Below are 15922 nucleotides of genomic sequence, written 5' to 3'. Positions count from 1 at the left end.
TTTCTCTCTGTCTTGTCCCTGGTGTTTTAGTGCGCACATGGGAAACTGAGCTTCAAACTTCTTGCAGCTGAAGGGATATTGTTTTTTTTGTTTGTTTGTTTTTTTTTGTGGCAGAGAGTTGTTCTGGAGTCTCTCCGTTGGGAACTCATTCTGCTCCTGCGGGGTTCAGTCAGATCATTTGGGCTTTATGTGGTGATGGACAGAAGAGTAACGGTGAGGTCATCTGAACACTGTGGTGTTAAACTGGTTTTCAACTAAATGACTGATTGGTTGAAGGACTATCTAATTGATGCATAGGTATTGTTTTTTTGTTTTTTTTTCTGTATCAATTGAAACACGCCCCATAATGAAATCCAGATGGAGCGTTGCCAGACTCTGATAAGAGCTCGAGGTAGCTTTCACTTGAATCCACGGTGGAGGTAATTAGATTAGAAACCCTGCAGCACTGTGTTAAAAGAGAGCGATTGCTTGTTAAAATGTGACTTCATGAGTGAGCCTTCAGTTCAGTGGACAGTCTCGTCATTCTCTTTTATTTCCTTATGGTTTTCTAAGTGAATTAACACTGATGCGTTGAGAGTTGTAGGAGTTGTAGTACTTGTGTGCACACATGAGGACATACAGAAGCCTCTGCAGACTGTGCACGCTGAGACCACACAGCGTCATCTCCTGAAACCTCAGCCTTCAGTCGGACTCCCGCCGACGTGCAGACCCAAATGATTTGCGTGCATCAGGTGATTTTGATCCATTAAATCAAATTAGCGAAAGAAATTATTTCTGAAAGGAATCTGTGTGCAGGGAGTCCCCATTCATCATCATTAGAATAATTTACGGAGGAACGAGAGCTTCTGCATGAAAAACTCTGTGGTTTCAGAATCATAATTTACCGAAGCAGCACATTTACAGTATTAACCTTCCTGGATATGTTGGCTAAACACTGTATATGATGGTTGACACACTACTTTCTTAACTAATTACATGGCAGATAAATGTTAATGACTTTTCGACACACATCTGTAGACTTGTAGTGGTTTGTGTGCTGAGTCTTTCTTCAGCCTCCCAACTGCTCTCATTAGTTTCCCATGGCCTCCTAAAAGAAAAACACATGGTGGCAACTCAACTCGAGATGCAACAACAGCTCTTGGAGTTCTGAAATATTGACACCGTTGCTTGTATATGCAGTTACTTTTAGGGACTGATCACATCTCTTTACGTACTAATAAAAGCTGACACCTGAATCAATCGTTGCTGGAGCTTCAGCCGGTGAGATCATCCTGATTGGACGATCGGCTTAGAGAGTAACACACAGCAGACTCTTACTTTTCATCTTCTTCTCACCTGAACATTCAAATCCACAAATATTTCCTCAACAACATGATGATCAGAAAAGCTTCTAACCTCCCATCTTATAGTTTCTTCCCGTTTCTCCATTTCTATGATGACTTCAGGTGACCTGCTGGTATGAAGGGTTATTTCATTTCCGCCGTTCAGAATGTACCAGCTGGTAGTTGGCTGTAGTCTTTGTGGGGCGTTCAGGTGCAACTTTTGGGTCCAGGCACAAGTCAAAGGTGGCCTGATGTTGCTTTGGCATTTCCAGGCATTAAGTGTAAATACAGTTTTGTAAATATATCATTTATTGTGTCATCGCTCTCACCCCATCGATGTAAATGTAATTCCTTATTGCAGCCATTTATTGAACCTGTTTCTTGTGTCTAAGAGACTGAAACCTGTAGATTCAAATTTTTTCATCACTGAGAAAGTACACTCATGATTGCATGCAGGTAATTTACACACGGTCTCCACTACTTACTAGTTCAGTTAGATGTTGTCGTATCAAACCTAAAAGGTACAAAGTTTATTTAGTTCTTATTTTATTCTGGTTTTTAAACGAATCCACTTTTTTTTTTAGTCTATTTGTACAGGTTTTTATATTTATAGCCTATCAAAGTCTGCACACATACAACCAAAGAAATAACATCTCCTCGTTGTTACAGTTTGATGGAGATCTGCTCCTGTTACATAGATACACGGGTTTAGACACATTCCAGAGTCAATGGAGCAAGTGAGAACTTCATTATTTCTGCTGCCCACCAGAGCTGATGTCTTTCTTCTAGTGGCTGGAGGAGGGATTGGATTTCTCTCTGTAATGATGTTAATCTGCACAGAGTGTGAATTCAAAGTGCTTCGCTGGATTAGACCGCAGGGACTTTTAACTTGTGTGTGTGTATATATGAGGTCAATATGTGTATATAAACGCCTGAAGGCTTGAAGTGTGTGTGTGTATGTGTGTGCGTGTGTGTGTGTGTGTGTGTGTGTTTACCACCCACACTGTTAAACCTCAGAGGAGATGTGGGTCAAGTCCAGAGCTGATATCTGCAGCGACCTTTCATCTTCAGGGTTCAGTCAGGACCCACCGTCACCGTCTGATCTGTCTCTCATTCAAAGCATCAGTCCGTCTTTGTCACTGTCCATCCATATCCATATTCTTGTCAGATACAACTACGTCTCTTCCTTCTTTCTTGGCCTTTCTGTCTCAGATTCTGTCCATCCCTTCGTCCTCCTCCTCCTTCCCCCTGATGAAACTAACCTCCCTTACTCGTAGATTTAACCCTCCAAAGAAGGAGAGATGTTTCTGTTGTGTCTTTTATGCTCCTGGTAATGAGCTGTTCTGAAATCCCTTTTCTCTATTTAACCAGTTAAAAATCGGATTTATCTAAATTAGGGGCAAATTGTCAATTTGCTTAAAATACATCTTCTACCTCAACCCTCGAGAGACTGTTTCAGCAAAAGTTAATTTTTATGCACACTATTTGCTTGTCTTTGCACAGTTCTGCACAGTTCTATATTACACGTGGTAATACATATGTTTGAGTTCAATGTTGTTCAAAGTGTGCGCACATTTCCCTCTGCTGATTCACCAGACAACTGTTCAGAAGGTTTAAATTAACTGTGGTGGTAAGAGGTGTTTGTCCTCTTAAAATATCACAGAAGAGGATTAGGGCCATGGAAAAAAGAAATTTCTTGGGTCTAATTTCACAGACTTGTAACTTTATTCTCTGAACCCTGAATAACATTTTTTTTTCAGCGGCCCTAATCCTCTTTTCTATATTGGTTGAATAAAAGATAGATTAATTGAAAAAAAATTCAATGGACTAATTATTAAAAAATAAAAAATCATCAACCCAGTGAAAAAAAATCTATAAATTAATCAACTAATTGAAAAAAATCTATAAATGATTCAACTAACTGATACAAAATAATCAATACATTCAATACAAAAGAATATGTACACAAAATAAAAATGACAATAAAAAAAAGAAAGAAAAAATACCAGTAACAGTAAAGTGGGTATTTGTTCGTCTCAGGTTTTACCACTCACTCTGGTGTCTGCTTGGTTTCACGGGGAAGTGTGGCCTCTGCAGCAGTTTAGTGGTTTTCGAGGGAGTGGGTCTGTAAACAGCAGTAAGTGAGGTGGTTGACAGGGGGCTTGTTTAGTTTTCTGCCAAATGACTGACTTCAAATGGACCCGTGCCTGAGAGACTAAGAGAAACAGGAAAGCTGGTGTGGCTAGATCACAGGCCGCATATCAACCGCTGCTGCTATACCACCAGGCTTTGATGTGGTCAGAGGTTACACCGACGATAACCCTCTGCAGAGACAAAGACAGACAGCAGCCACTTCAAAAAAAAATCTGAAGGATAAGACAGAGGAAAGTAGAGAAACTGAGGTTTGTCCTGGAGGGCAGAATAAAAGCCATGAAGTCAGCCTGTAGTCAGACGTCAGAATATTTTACCTTTTATGAGAAATAGCAATTCATATATTGTGAAAGAACTGCATATGGACCTCATTATGAGCCCAGCTACAAGCATGTTTACGATAGAAAAACGCTTCTAGTGAATGATTTCATTGTAATTTTACTGCTGTCCGTAAAATTTTCGCTTAAAGCTAAATATCAACAGACAGAGAGGGTAAGAAAATACCAGAATATCAATACATATTATAAAATATGTAATAAGAGGCATAAAATACACAAATACATGTCCTCAAATGTTTTACGCAATGATCCAGAACGTTGTCCATAGTTTTTATGTATGATTTTTTTTAATGCTTTAAAACAACACAGACAAACAAAGCTACACAATGTTTTTAAAGAAATAGTAATACAAATGTTAGCTGTGAAAAACTGAGCTTTTTGTTTGACTCAGTAACATTTTGAATTCAAGAAACATTTACTCTTTGGTTTCAATACTAGTAAAAAAAAAAAAAACTTGAATGAAAACTCCGGGTGAAATCCACTGTGTGGCTTGATGTTAGTGATAATTTGAGCTTCATGCGGGACACAGGAGAAATGAGACAAGATGAAAGGAGGAAACTAAAAGAGAACTTTAATGAAAACATTTTATCGTGATAAGAAAAGGCGCTGTGATGATGAGCCAATAATCCAGAAACTGAAAGAAAAAAAAAGTCTAATAATACAAAGAATTAGGGAACACCTTCTAGGAAAAGCAAGGAAAACAAAACAAATACGTAAAAATGTTCCAGACCCGATATGAGCAGAATAATGACAAATTATACCGGAGAGTCTTTTGTAGATAGAGTTTGACCTCCGTCTGAAGAAACACCTGGTCTGTGAGCTGCTGCTCTGTGCTCCATCATCCTTCACGGCCTCACATCAAACAGCTCTGAGCAGAGTCGTCTGACAGCACTAATAACGGCCTAATGACGGCCATTATCTGCCGGGCAGCCTCCTTCAGTCTAAACACAACTGCTCACAATTCACCTCTTATTCTGCTGCTTATTCTGGGTCTTAACTACACTGTTAAAAGCTCCTGACTGGAATTAGAAGTTAGTCAGAGGTTTTCTTTGATTCTTGATGAGCTTGACTAAAAAAACCACGAGCAGTGAAATAATCCAAATGATCCACCACCAAATGTAACAACCTTTCCACATTTTATCACATTTTATCTTTTTTTTCCCCAGAATTCTTTAACGTCCTGTTTTGATCTGTGATCTGATTTGTAGTCTGAGTGCTTGTGTTTCTTTACCTGTCGACTCTGTCTCCATCAGTGGACCAGGTGAACAGTGGTATGGTGCGTTCACACTGTGGACGACTAAGCTACAGCACAGAGTCGCCACTGGAGCATCACTTGAGCAGACGGTGACGCCGTCAGCTGTTTAAACGCATTCGGTTGAATGAAATGAAAATATTTGTCACGTACAAGTTATGGCGCACACACAACAAACAGCTGTTTTGATACAACTGTAGGTAGAGATCCATTAGAAACAGCAGCTGTTGTAATTGATGGATATAACAGGCAACGTTTAACTTCCTGAGACCCTGCGTCCTCATATGGGGACGTTAAGTTTTAGGTTTTATTGCCGCTTAATCTGCTCCATTTAAACCCATTGTCCTCATTAGTGGATACTTTAGTCTGCCATCTATTGGTAGCAAAGGTTAAAACTTAATTGTTTATGCTTATTAGAATTTCTGGTTTGATATGGCATGCAAATTTAACATAATAGCAATTTTCACTCATAAGTACTCATTTGAGGACATTGGGATTTCATTGTTTGCAATTCTGTCATTGCACAGCCATGCTCAGGTATTAAAATAAACCGTTTTATATTTTTTCACACTTTACAACATAAATAATGAAATAACCCCATTGTCCACATATGAAGACATTGTTGTTTTTTTTTGTTTGTTTTTTTTTTTTTTTTTTAAAAATACCACTTCCTGTTCAAAGATGATGCTTACTTTTATACGTCTTGGGTCCTACTGATACAAAATACTGTGGAGGAATTAAAAATGCATAGCAAAAAAACAAGCTTGGGTCACGGGAGGTCAAAGTAAATGCCTATGATTGGTTGACACATCATCACGTCAGATGAGCAACAACAAAAGTTGAAGCCAGTTCGAATCACAGTAAAACACATTTGTCCTGTTTGTTTTAGGAAACCAGAGTTCTTGAGCTCAAAGATTTTGTGGCGAGAATTGGTCAAAATATTTATCAATGAGCAGTAGAGATTTGTGTTCTTCTATTTCCTGGCAGATACAACCGATATCATTTTGACAAACATGGGCAAACCATAAAAACATTGCAGTACTGATGTTTTTGGTTTATTTTGCAAAGCGTTGTGACCACAGTGCATTTTGCGCTATCAAACTGAACTTTGTGCTTTTACACTGAAACAACAACAACATGTCTGCACCAAGGTATCAGCTGATATGGTGACCTGAACTTTTTACCAGTGTGCTGTGAAAGTAGCTGAAGTTCAAGATTTATGTTATTTAGAAATCGGAATGACTGAAGCAAAATGTGCGGGATCACGAGTTTTAGAAACAAAACCCTACAAATATTTCAGTAAACATTTGATCCTTATAGTAAACACCCAGTGGTGACTATTTGAAAAGTCGTATTTAAAATAAACTGCCAAATGAAGTTAGCCAGACACTGCAGCCTAACCAATACATTACTAAAGCAACAGAACTAGTAGCTTGTACTCTTGTCGTTAAGTCCTCGACAAAGTCTGAATTATCTGTTTCTGAGATCCTCTCAGAGTTTATTACTCTGCTGGGAATAAGTGGGAACTGATCAGTGAAAATTGGAGGCAGCGATGGGAACGTCGGGGAAAACGCTTTAATATGTTTTGTGGAGATCTGCTGGGAGCGTGTTGCGGTTTTCCAAACCAGATCACAAAGATGTTTGACCAAGCTGGATGGCTTGAGGAGGAGCTGGTGGTCGATGATATGATAATGTAATAGCCAGAGTCTCTGCCATATGCTTCTGATACACAGTTTAGTGTTTGTGACATGGAAACGAGCATAAAATGAGCGTGACATCTACAAAACCAAACCTCAGACCAAAGCACATCATTATATTATGAGCCTTTTTCTGTTCCTGAGTTATTTTTTAAATCATATTTCAGACACGAACATTAGAAATGACACTGAATTGCGCAACGTAATAAAAAAAAGATCCACAGGCTTTGAAAGTAGAAATTAGAAACATGAAAAGCTACTGAAGCAGGATATGAAATATCCACAAGGGATATGACTCTGGACAGAGAAGTTTGGGGTTTGTGATAGAAGAACACAGTAGGAATGTAGAAACATTGTGTGCGACGTGTCTTTCTGCAAACATGAGTAGACGTGCGTGTGGTTATTGAACTGAATCAATCAATCAGAGCTGGGGACGACTGTGTTTCTTTAAAAAAAATTGGTTAACAAATTTGAATCCTGGATGGATTTGCAAATATATGCAATACATCAAGATGGCTGAATGAAATATTAAATCAAAGAAAATAAACAAGACAATGAGCAGAGATCTGGTGGGCCAATCACATCGTGTGGGCGGGGCTTTATGTGTTGTTAGACGGATGAGTAACAGTGAGTCATGTGCATCATCTGAAAGAGGTGGAGAAAGAGAAAGGTGGATTTACTCAGTTTTATCGGTTGAAACATGCCACATAATGAAATCCAGATATTACCAGACTTACATAATGTAACCGGAAGAAATCAGTCGTCAGCATTAAAAGATATCATCAAGCTCCAAGTGCGGCACTGGAGTCTTCGGCTGCTACTGTTTGTGTCTCTCCTCATGTTATCAACAGCATCATTGCAAAATCACTGCAGCTGCTTTCGGACCACATGTGGCTCGTTTTCAGACGTGGTTACCGGAGGATTTTACTGCCCTGTGAAGAGGAAAAAGGATGAAAAAGAAGCACGTCAATTTACCTCCTGTGAATTCCTTTTAGTTGGAGCCAGGTCGGCCTCTGCATCACTGCAGCTGATTGCGAGACTGTTATCAACACGGTGAATCTGACTGGAGACACACTTCAAACAGGCTGGCAGAGGAGCACATGGAAGGACGGGAAGAAAGGAATAGAAACGGGAAGAGACTGTGGCTCCTTTAAAGGACTTGAGTCACGTCAGAAAATGATCATCCGCAGACTACATGCTGATTTAGCCTTAAATACTGGAACTTACAAAACCAAAATTACATCCAAATGCTGCATCCTTTAACTCTTAAGAGGGTTTTCTTTTGAGGGCTCTTATGTGGTTTTACAAAACTTAATATTCCATCGAGTGATCTGTTGATCATTTTCTGAGTGGTCAGTTGACTTGCCATTAACTAACAACCATAACCTCCACCACTTTTATTGAAACATGTTCTCATAAAAACAGATTTGTAGATGAAATCTATGAAAGGCGATTCACATTTTAACTTTTACCAAATGATTCTGTTGATCACAAAGTTCAGATTAATTCAGTGTAATCAGGAAAGGTGCAATTTGTTGTATTCTGCAGCGCACATAGTGTTGACTATGGTTAACTGTGTTACCGTTGTGCTACTGTGACCAAGCAATTTCCCTGGTGGATCATTAAAGTGTGCCCAAGTCTAAGTTCATATTAATCTAGTTTAGTTTTCTAGGCCTATATATGCAGAAGCAAACCGCGTGAACGCAGAGCTGCCATGCTAGCCATTAGCAGCGCCATTAGCATCCACTTCAGAGAGTCTTTGTTGCATCTGAAAAACAAAACAGATGAGGACAGAATGACAACTCCCAAGCTCTGACCACCCACCAACAATCAAACTCAACGCTGCCGTCTCGTTGCTCTCAATTCAAAGAAAAACAATGCACGTGTTCTCAAGACGCTTTAAAAAAAACCTGGCCTGAAACTGAGATGCTTTCTCTTAGCGGTTGTGCTGTCGTTGATAAGCTGCTTCATTGTTAGAGAGCTGCCGTACGGTTCGGTATAAATTTAAACACGGGGAGGAATTAGATTGTTAATGGTCCATGACAGTATGTAAGACTCTGTTTTAAAAGGGCTAATTACTGTTGGATCTCCTCGTTACAAGATGTTCATTGCCTGGAAGACAGACCAACGTCCTATAATATTTTTGTGGTGCCCATTTGGTCTTGAGTCTCGCTGTTAGGAAATGATTCTGCTCCAGCAAAGATCTACCAGGACAATCAAAATGTTGATCAAAGGAGTTGAATTTCTTTCCAACTAAATGGCTCTGACTCATTGAAGGATGATCCAGTTGAAGCAGAGGTATTTTATTCTCCGTATTTGGTGAAACGTCCCATAACGAATCCTGATGTTACCAGACGCCTTTTCTGATAAGACTTGAGTCTGGAAATAACACTATGACTATGATTTTTACAAAAAATTCAGAAATACACGTTCAGCTTTTCTAACCAAGTGACTAATGATTCATATAGAAACTGTCTTGAATAAGTCAGAGGGAGAAGCTCGTTCCTTATAAGAACGATATCCGCAAGAAGTGTTTAAGTATCACTGGGGCGTCTACGTTTAGTTACTCAGAATTCAAGAGGAGAATGAGGCGTGTTGTGATTCAGCTCTTTGTCACAATGAAACTGCTGATTGTGGTTCAAAAGGTAAAGAGGCAAAGCAGGACAAAAAGAACAGTTACAAATATAGGATGAAATGTTTGCGACAGAGAGACAGTGTGAACGGATGAGATGAAGAGGAAGACATAGGTCAGCGCTTCCAAACTGGTTGACCCTTTGACTATAAATCACTGCAGTGAAGCAAAGAAAGCAAGAGAGGAACAAAGAGGGTGGGAGAGATAGCGTTAATTTAGATAAATGGAGGGGAGGGAGGTGAAAGGAAACATAAGACAGAAACAAAGGGTAGAGGGAGTGAAAATAAAGAGAGAGAGTAGAGAAGTAGAGGTTGTGTATTTATGACTGCAATGACCCAAATATAAAACAATATTATTTTCTAAAGATAATTACATTCCTTTCCAGTTGTGCCTTTTAGCTCAGTTTATCCAGCAGGACGCTCTGAAGACTTTTGCCACTGAGGAAATAAATTCATGGCAACTGGAATCTTCTCTGATGTTAATGACAATTACTATGACTTTAATGTAGAAATGATTATTCTTAAATTTAAGTTTGGTGCAGAGACTGCCACACATTGTTAATGATATGTTATACAGCAGTAGCAGACAAATGGATAAATAGCAAGAGAGAAGGAAGTAGAGGACAGGTGCTCAGTGCATTGTGGGAAGCAGCCTAACAACGTAGACCTATAGCAGCATGACTAAGAGATGGTTCAGGGTCGAGCCAGTCCTGACTATAACACTTATCCAAAAGGAACTGAAACTGGGATCAGGCTCCAGGAGAGAGGCTCCTACAGCTGAAGCTCTTCCTCCCATTTAACTTAAAAAACACTCAATACCACAAGTCAGGGACACCGTCAGGGATTTTGGGCCCCATGACAAATAGATTCTCTTGGCATTAAAAAAAGTTAAAGGAAGGACAGATTTTTTGATAAAAAAGAAACTGTAACCAAATTAAAGGGTGGTTTAACATGGCATGATTAACAACAAAACACAAACTCATGGAAACCTGGGAATATTTTTGCTAAAAAAGTAATCACTGACCTATATCCCCTGGCTCTGTAGAATGTACACAATGCATATATGATATATATGCAATATATACCTATCTGTATATATTAAAATCTCATATACCAACAAATGACACTATTAAATTACACAAATTACCTGTAGTTGCGTGTAGGCTCCACCACTAGATTGTTTTTGGTGCAGCTGCTTCAAACTGTTTGTGAATAATTAATTTTATTTTTTGTAAAATAAGAGAAATTCCCAGAGTCCCTGCACTGATGCTAACTGCACTGATGCTAACTGCACTGATGCTAACTGGCATGTCACTTCTGCTATATTTCATTATTGTATTACAAATTATATTTTTATGATCATGATTTAACCACTGCCACAAGTAAGCCTGAACTTTGAGAGCAAAGCAATCTATTGCTGTGATATTTCTATTAGGTCTTCAAAATAAGATAAAGCTGGGTCTTTATGGGCCGTGATTTTAAATTCTGGACCTCTGGATCCAGGGAACCGATGATGAGAAGCTGCAACTGGAGTAATATCATCTTTCTTCCCGTCAATGCAGCATTAGTTGGATCGGTGCATCAGTTGGAAGCCCTTTGGAAATGTAGCAAAGAAAAGATCAGCCAAGAATTACATCCGTCACAGATGATAAGCTCAAATAGACAGACGGGACTAAATGTTTGTGACAGAATCTGTTTCTCTGTGGACAAGATTCACTAATGTTGGTTTTATGTGTTGCTGTATTTCATGTTTCACTGAACAAGAGCACGAAAGAAAAAGTAATGAGATCTCTATCAAAGTGTTTCCATCTGCTTCACTAAAACAGATGTTGGAAAAGAAGTGCTGTGTAGTATCCATGCCAATACAATATATCAATGATATATTGGCCAATGCTGAATGTTAAGGGAAGCAGAAGAGACAGATGTGGGAGTTTATCTCTCTCTATCAGTTTACTAGCGGTGCTTTACTGCAGGACATCACATGGACCGCAGACTCTTCATCTACTCTCTCCACCGGCTGCTAAATATCAGCTGAGACACAAACACACACATATACACACGTTCCTATCTTTGTGAGGAAATTCAGTTGACATAACGGACTTCCTATCCCTGAGCACTGACTAAACCTTAACCTTTGAACCCTCAAAACGATGCAGAGCCTCTAAATATTACTGAAGTGGTTATGTACGTGACGTCACAGTAAGCAAAATCTCCATGGTTACGGCCACTGAGTGTCTAAAAGGGAGAGATGAGCGTGGAGATTAGCAGCATTAGTTTGAATCATATAGTGGAAGGAGGAAATTGTAAAATTAATTTTAAAAAGAGCTGCTGTGCGATTAACTGTACCAACAGATTTGAAAAGCAGTCACACATATGTTTTTACAGATATCTCCGATTGCCAAAGAAAAGAGAAGTAAACGGATCGCTGCATTACGAAGAAACAACTGGGATCCAAGCGCTGAAACCTGGTGTTATGGTTCACATTTAGTGTCAGTGTCATATACATTCACCACTTTATTAGGTACACCTTGCTAGTAAAATGCTGGACCCCCTTTTGCCTTCAGAACTGCCTTAACTCAGGTAGGCTGTGGCATTTAAACAATGCTCAGTTTGTGCTAAGGGGTCCAAAGTGTGTCAAGAAAAGATCCCCCACACCATTACACCACCACCACCAGCCTGAACCGTTGATACGAGGCAGGATGGATCCATGCTTTCATGTTGTTTACACCAAATTCTTGCAGCTGAAGTCAAGACTCGTCAGACCAGGCAACGTTCTTAGCTGACAGGAGTGGCATTCAAAGTCACTTAAATCCCCTTTCTTCCCCATTCTGATGCTTGGTTTGAACTTCAGCAAGTTGTCTTGATCACATCTACATGCCTAAATGCACTGAACTGCATCCATGTGATTGGCTGTTAACAAGCAATTGAACAGGTGTGCCTAATAAAGTGGCCAGTGAGTGGAAATGTATGTTGTATTTTTTGATAAAGTCATACCTTAAGTTACTTCTTAAGTTACGTTCTGTAGGGCTGCCAGATAAGTTTGTCGATATTATTGTTTTGGTGTAGTTACGGCCGACAGAAACTATTTCAGTTCCAACTCCTGTTCATCTTTTTAACGTCCGGTCAGACGCTACAGTATTGTATGGCTAAGGTTACTTCTCTGTATAGCTCTTAGCGTTAGCGTCTTTTATTTAGCCACATTTACAACTGAAATGACCTAAAACTAATTTAAACTGAGGCTACTCCACTTTACAAATCCATACTAGTTCACATGGATCGTTGTCAAGTCCAATTGCCCTTAATTTGATCCGATAATCCACATGTTTCCCGGCCTCGCTGTATTTACCGATACATTTCACCATGTTTTTACCACTCAGGGGGGCAGTGACGTCAATGCATACCCTCTGTTCCATGGAAAAATTGCCCCACACAATAACACAAACACGTTTTGGTCTCAATTCCAGTTGAGTGACCGTACCATTAGTTGTCACCGCTTTCTGGAAACCCTATTGTTTTTTTACATTTCTTATTTAACTTGTCCCCGACTTAGCAGATCTTCACAAACGCGGCTTAGGTTTAGTTTCTCTTTGGAGGTCCTCAGTCATTCAGGTCATTCTACATCCAAAAAAGAGGCTCTAACAAGGGAAACTGGACGTGTTTGGTTTCTGGAAGGCGTTTCATTCCTGTAGCTTCTTCAGTTTTAAAAGACTTGTGGGTAGCCGGGGTTTAAACAGGAACATCTGTTCCTATTGGGACATCTTGAGGCAGTGAGTTTGGAAGTAAAGCACAACAATCCAACAGCACGACTTATAAATACACACGGATCTATAACAATTTCCTCTATGGCAAGGTCCAAAACCACAGAGGATCATATTATGTTGAAACAAGGCAACTACAAGAACAAGGCAACAAGACAACTAGGCACAACAACTTCTGGAATAAAAATATCTTTCAGTCTGTTTGACATGCATTCCTGGTTGAGCAGTAGCCACAGAGGACATTGGTGGGATCAATCATAAGAAGGTCTTCTCGAGGACTTGTTGCAACCTCCCTTTGTGGACAGACATATTGTACATTTTAGGATTGAGGTTATCAATTCATTTTATGATTAGTTTCCATGGAATTAATACATGTTCATGTCAGTGAAGATTAGAGGATTAGAATCAGTCATTTAGAAATGAAGATAAAACATCTTCAAGGTTTATTTATTTCTTGATAAATCAACACAATTGCGTGCGTGTGCGTGTGACGGTGTAGTAATACCGCAGTGAGTTCACAACACTTAAACCATAACGTAATTTCTAATAATTTCTCCACCTTGTGTTCTGCAGCTGCTTTTTGTCTGGCTGATTTTTAAAAAGCCTGTATTCAACGGCACTTAAGTCAACCCAGATACGGAGATATGTTACATAAACACACTTTTCTTCTAATCAACTCATCTGTTGCACAAGGAGCGACCATGATTACACCCATATATGAAAACACAGTTAAACACACCAGAATACGCTCTCCCTCTCTCCCTCTCACTAAACCATGTACGTACACACCAAGTACAGATGGACTGACATAAGTTACTGAGAACAGAAAAACAAACACACATGAAGAATGCTCAACGGATCAACACACACACACACACACACACACACACACATACACAGAGCGCCCGTCTCCAATCAGCTGTGGTGATTCCCTTTGGATGTCCATATTTACTGGGTTCATTTGTAACTTAGCTTTTCCCAGAGAAACACTGCTGTCAGCAGAACAGCTGGAACAGAAACAAACACACAGTCAGCAACTTTCCCATTACTGCACTCCGCTCTGTGCATGTGTGTGTCTGCATGGGTGTGTGTGTGTGCGTGCACATGAAATACTATTTGCATGTGTAAAGAAGCCTTAATATGGTCATTTGTTTGTGAAAGTTCTCAGTCATCCAGGTCGTGGTCCACAAAACAAGATGAAAGAGCTGGACTTCGAGACGTTTCAGTTCTGAATGACTGGTGGGGATGTTGAGGTTTAAATAGGTGCATCTGTTGGCGTTACTGATCGGTAATTCACACTCTTGTTTTCATCCTGTCCTTGAGGCTCCAATCTTAACGTGTGAACAGGGATAAAACTTCTTGGGGACAGATGTTCAGACTGTGATGTTAATTGATGTCAGATTATTTCTCAGTCCTCCTCCTCTATTCTGAGCAGTTCTCCAGTCTGACAACTCTTCCTTTACTCCTCTTTCAGCCCATATCTCTCTGTCTCTTAAATGTGGACAAAGGAGTGTCCTTGGTCCTTCAGGTGTAGGTGGACAGCTGAATCCTGGCCTGAAGAGCCGTCTCTTCTGTGTTGAGCTATGTGTTTAGAAAATACCACATTTCCCTCCCGTTTTCCTCCCAGTCTGGGTGTGATCCAAGGATTTTATGGTTGTTGCATAATTACAAAAGGAGCATTTCCTACATCTATCTATGCTAGTTGTTTGTTAGCCATGTATTCTTATTTAGATTCATAAATAAAATGAAAAATGGAGGGCACTTACAGAGGTTCTGTCTGTAGGACACACCAGTGTCTCTTGACTATCAGTCAGTCTCTATAGTGAAATGGGCATTGACTGTATTTATAACTAAACAGGTAAAATAATCACATATGATTAGTTGATACCAACTCAACTTTCATGTCGTGCACCTTGCCCGTCGTGCAGTAAGTGTTTGGTGTCCTCTTGTGGCTTCCTATTCTCCGGCTTTCATAGCATTAGCCTCGGTGGCTTCTAGATGGCAAGAGTTGCCTAGTGGCAACGTAGCTAGGGCTTTCAGCTTGAACGTCAAACATTGTGTGGACCACACTTTGCATGTTTCCACCACACATGTATTAAGCTCTAATACCAGTTCAATAAATAAATAAATAAATGTTCAGTTTAACCTTGTGATAGACCTGTCGAGGTTGTATCCCGTCTCTTTCCCAGTGACGGCTGGGATAGACTCCAGCTCCCACTTGACCCTCAAGAGCAGTGGTGTCAAACATACAGCTGGCAGAGGGTCTGACCCACGGGATGAATTTGGAAAGTCTGACAATGACATAGAATACACTGACTGCAATTTTTGCAAGTAGTAGTAGTAGTATTCCTAAATTGCCCACTAGGGGTCGCACTGTTTTAGTCAGAATTGCAAACTTAAGAGAACACAGGCGCAGAAGTAAACACGATACGGACAGAAATGTGCTGAAATTGCACTTTTCTCTTAAGAGAGTTCAGGTTTTCCATAAAATGTTTAGTAAAATCATTCAATGTAAAATTTTCATTGTGAACTTGTTCTTCTTTGCACTAAAACAAGGATCTTCAACTGAGGACTATGCAAACTCTTTGGTTGATTAGACATTTTCTCTCATTTTTATTTATTTATTTATTTTTTTAATTTCCCCCCACAAATCCTCTGTGGCAAATCCCCATACTCATCCTACAGAGAGGATGAGTGTTCAATAAGTAAAAGAAGAATTTATAAATCTTTGGTTAAAGTAGTTAAAAGTTCATGTTCGATTGGAATTTTCTCT

At 39.6% G+C, this 15922-nt stretch overlaps 1 protein-coding gene across 2 annotated transcripts in view; it reads left to right on the top strand.

Annotated features, from left to right (window-relative positions):
* The window catches only part of angpt4 (angiopoietin 4), a 60497-nt gene that overhangs the window by 2678 nt on the left and 41897 nt on the right, over nt 1–15922 (top strand). The window lies entirely within an intron of this gene.

This window comes from Mugil cephalus, chromosome 4 (assembly GCF_022458985.1).
Source record: "Mugil cephalus isolate CIBA_MC_2020 chromosome 4, CIBA_Mcephalus_1.1, whole genome shotgun sequence".
In the NCBI taxonomy this organism is placed as follows: domain Eukaryota; kingdom Metazoa; phylum Chordata; class Actinopteri; order Mugiliformes; family Mugilidae; genus Mugil; species Mugil cephalus.
The sequence above is the reverse complement of the archived record's forward strand: the minus strand, read 5'-3'. Positions and strand labels throughout refer to the sequence as shown.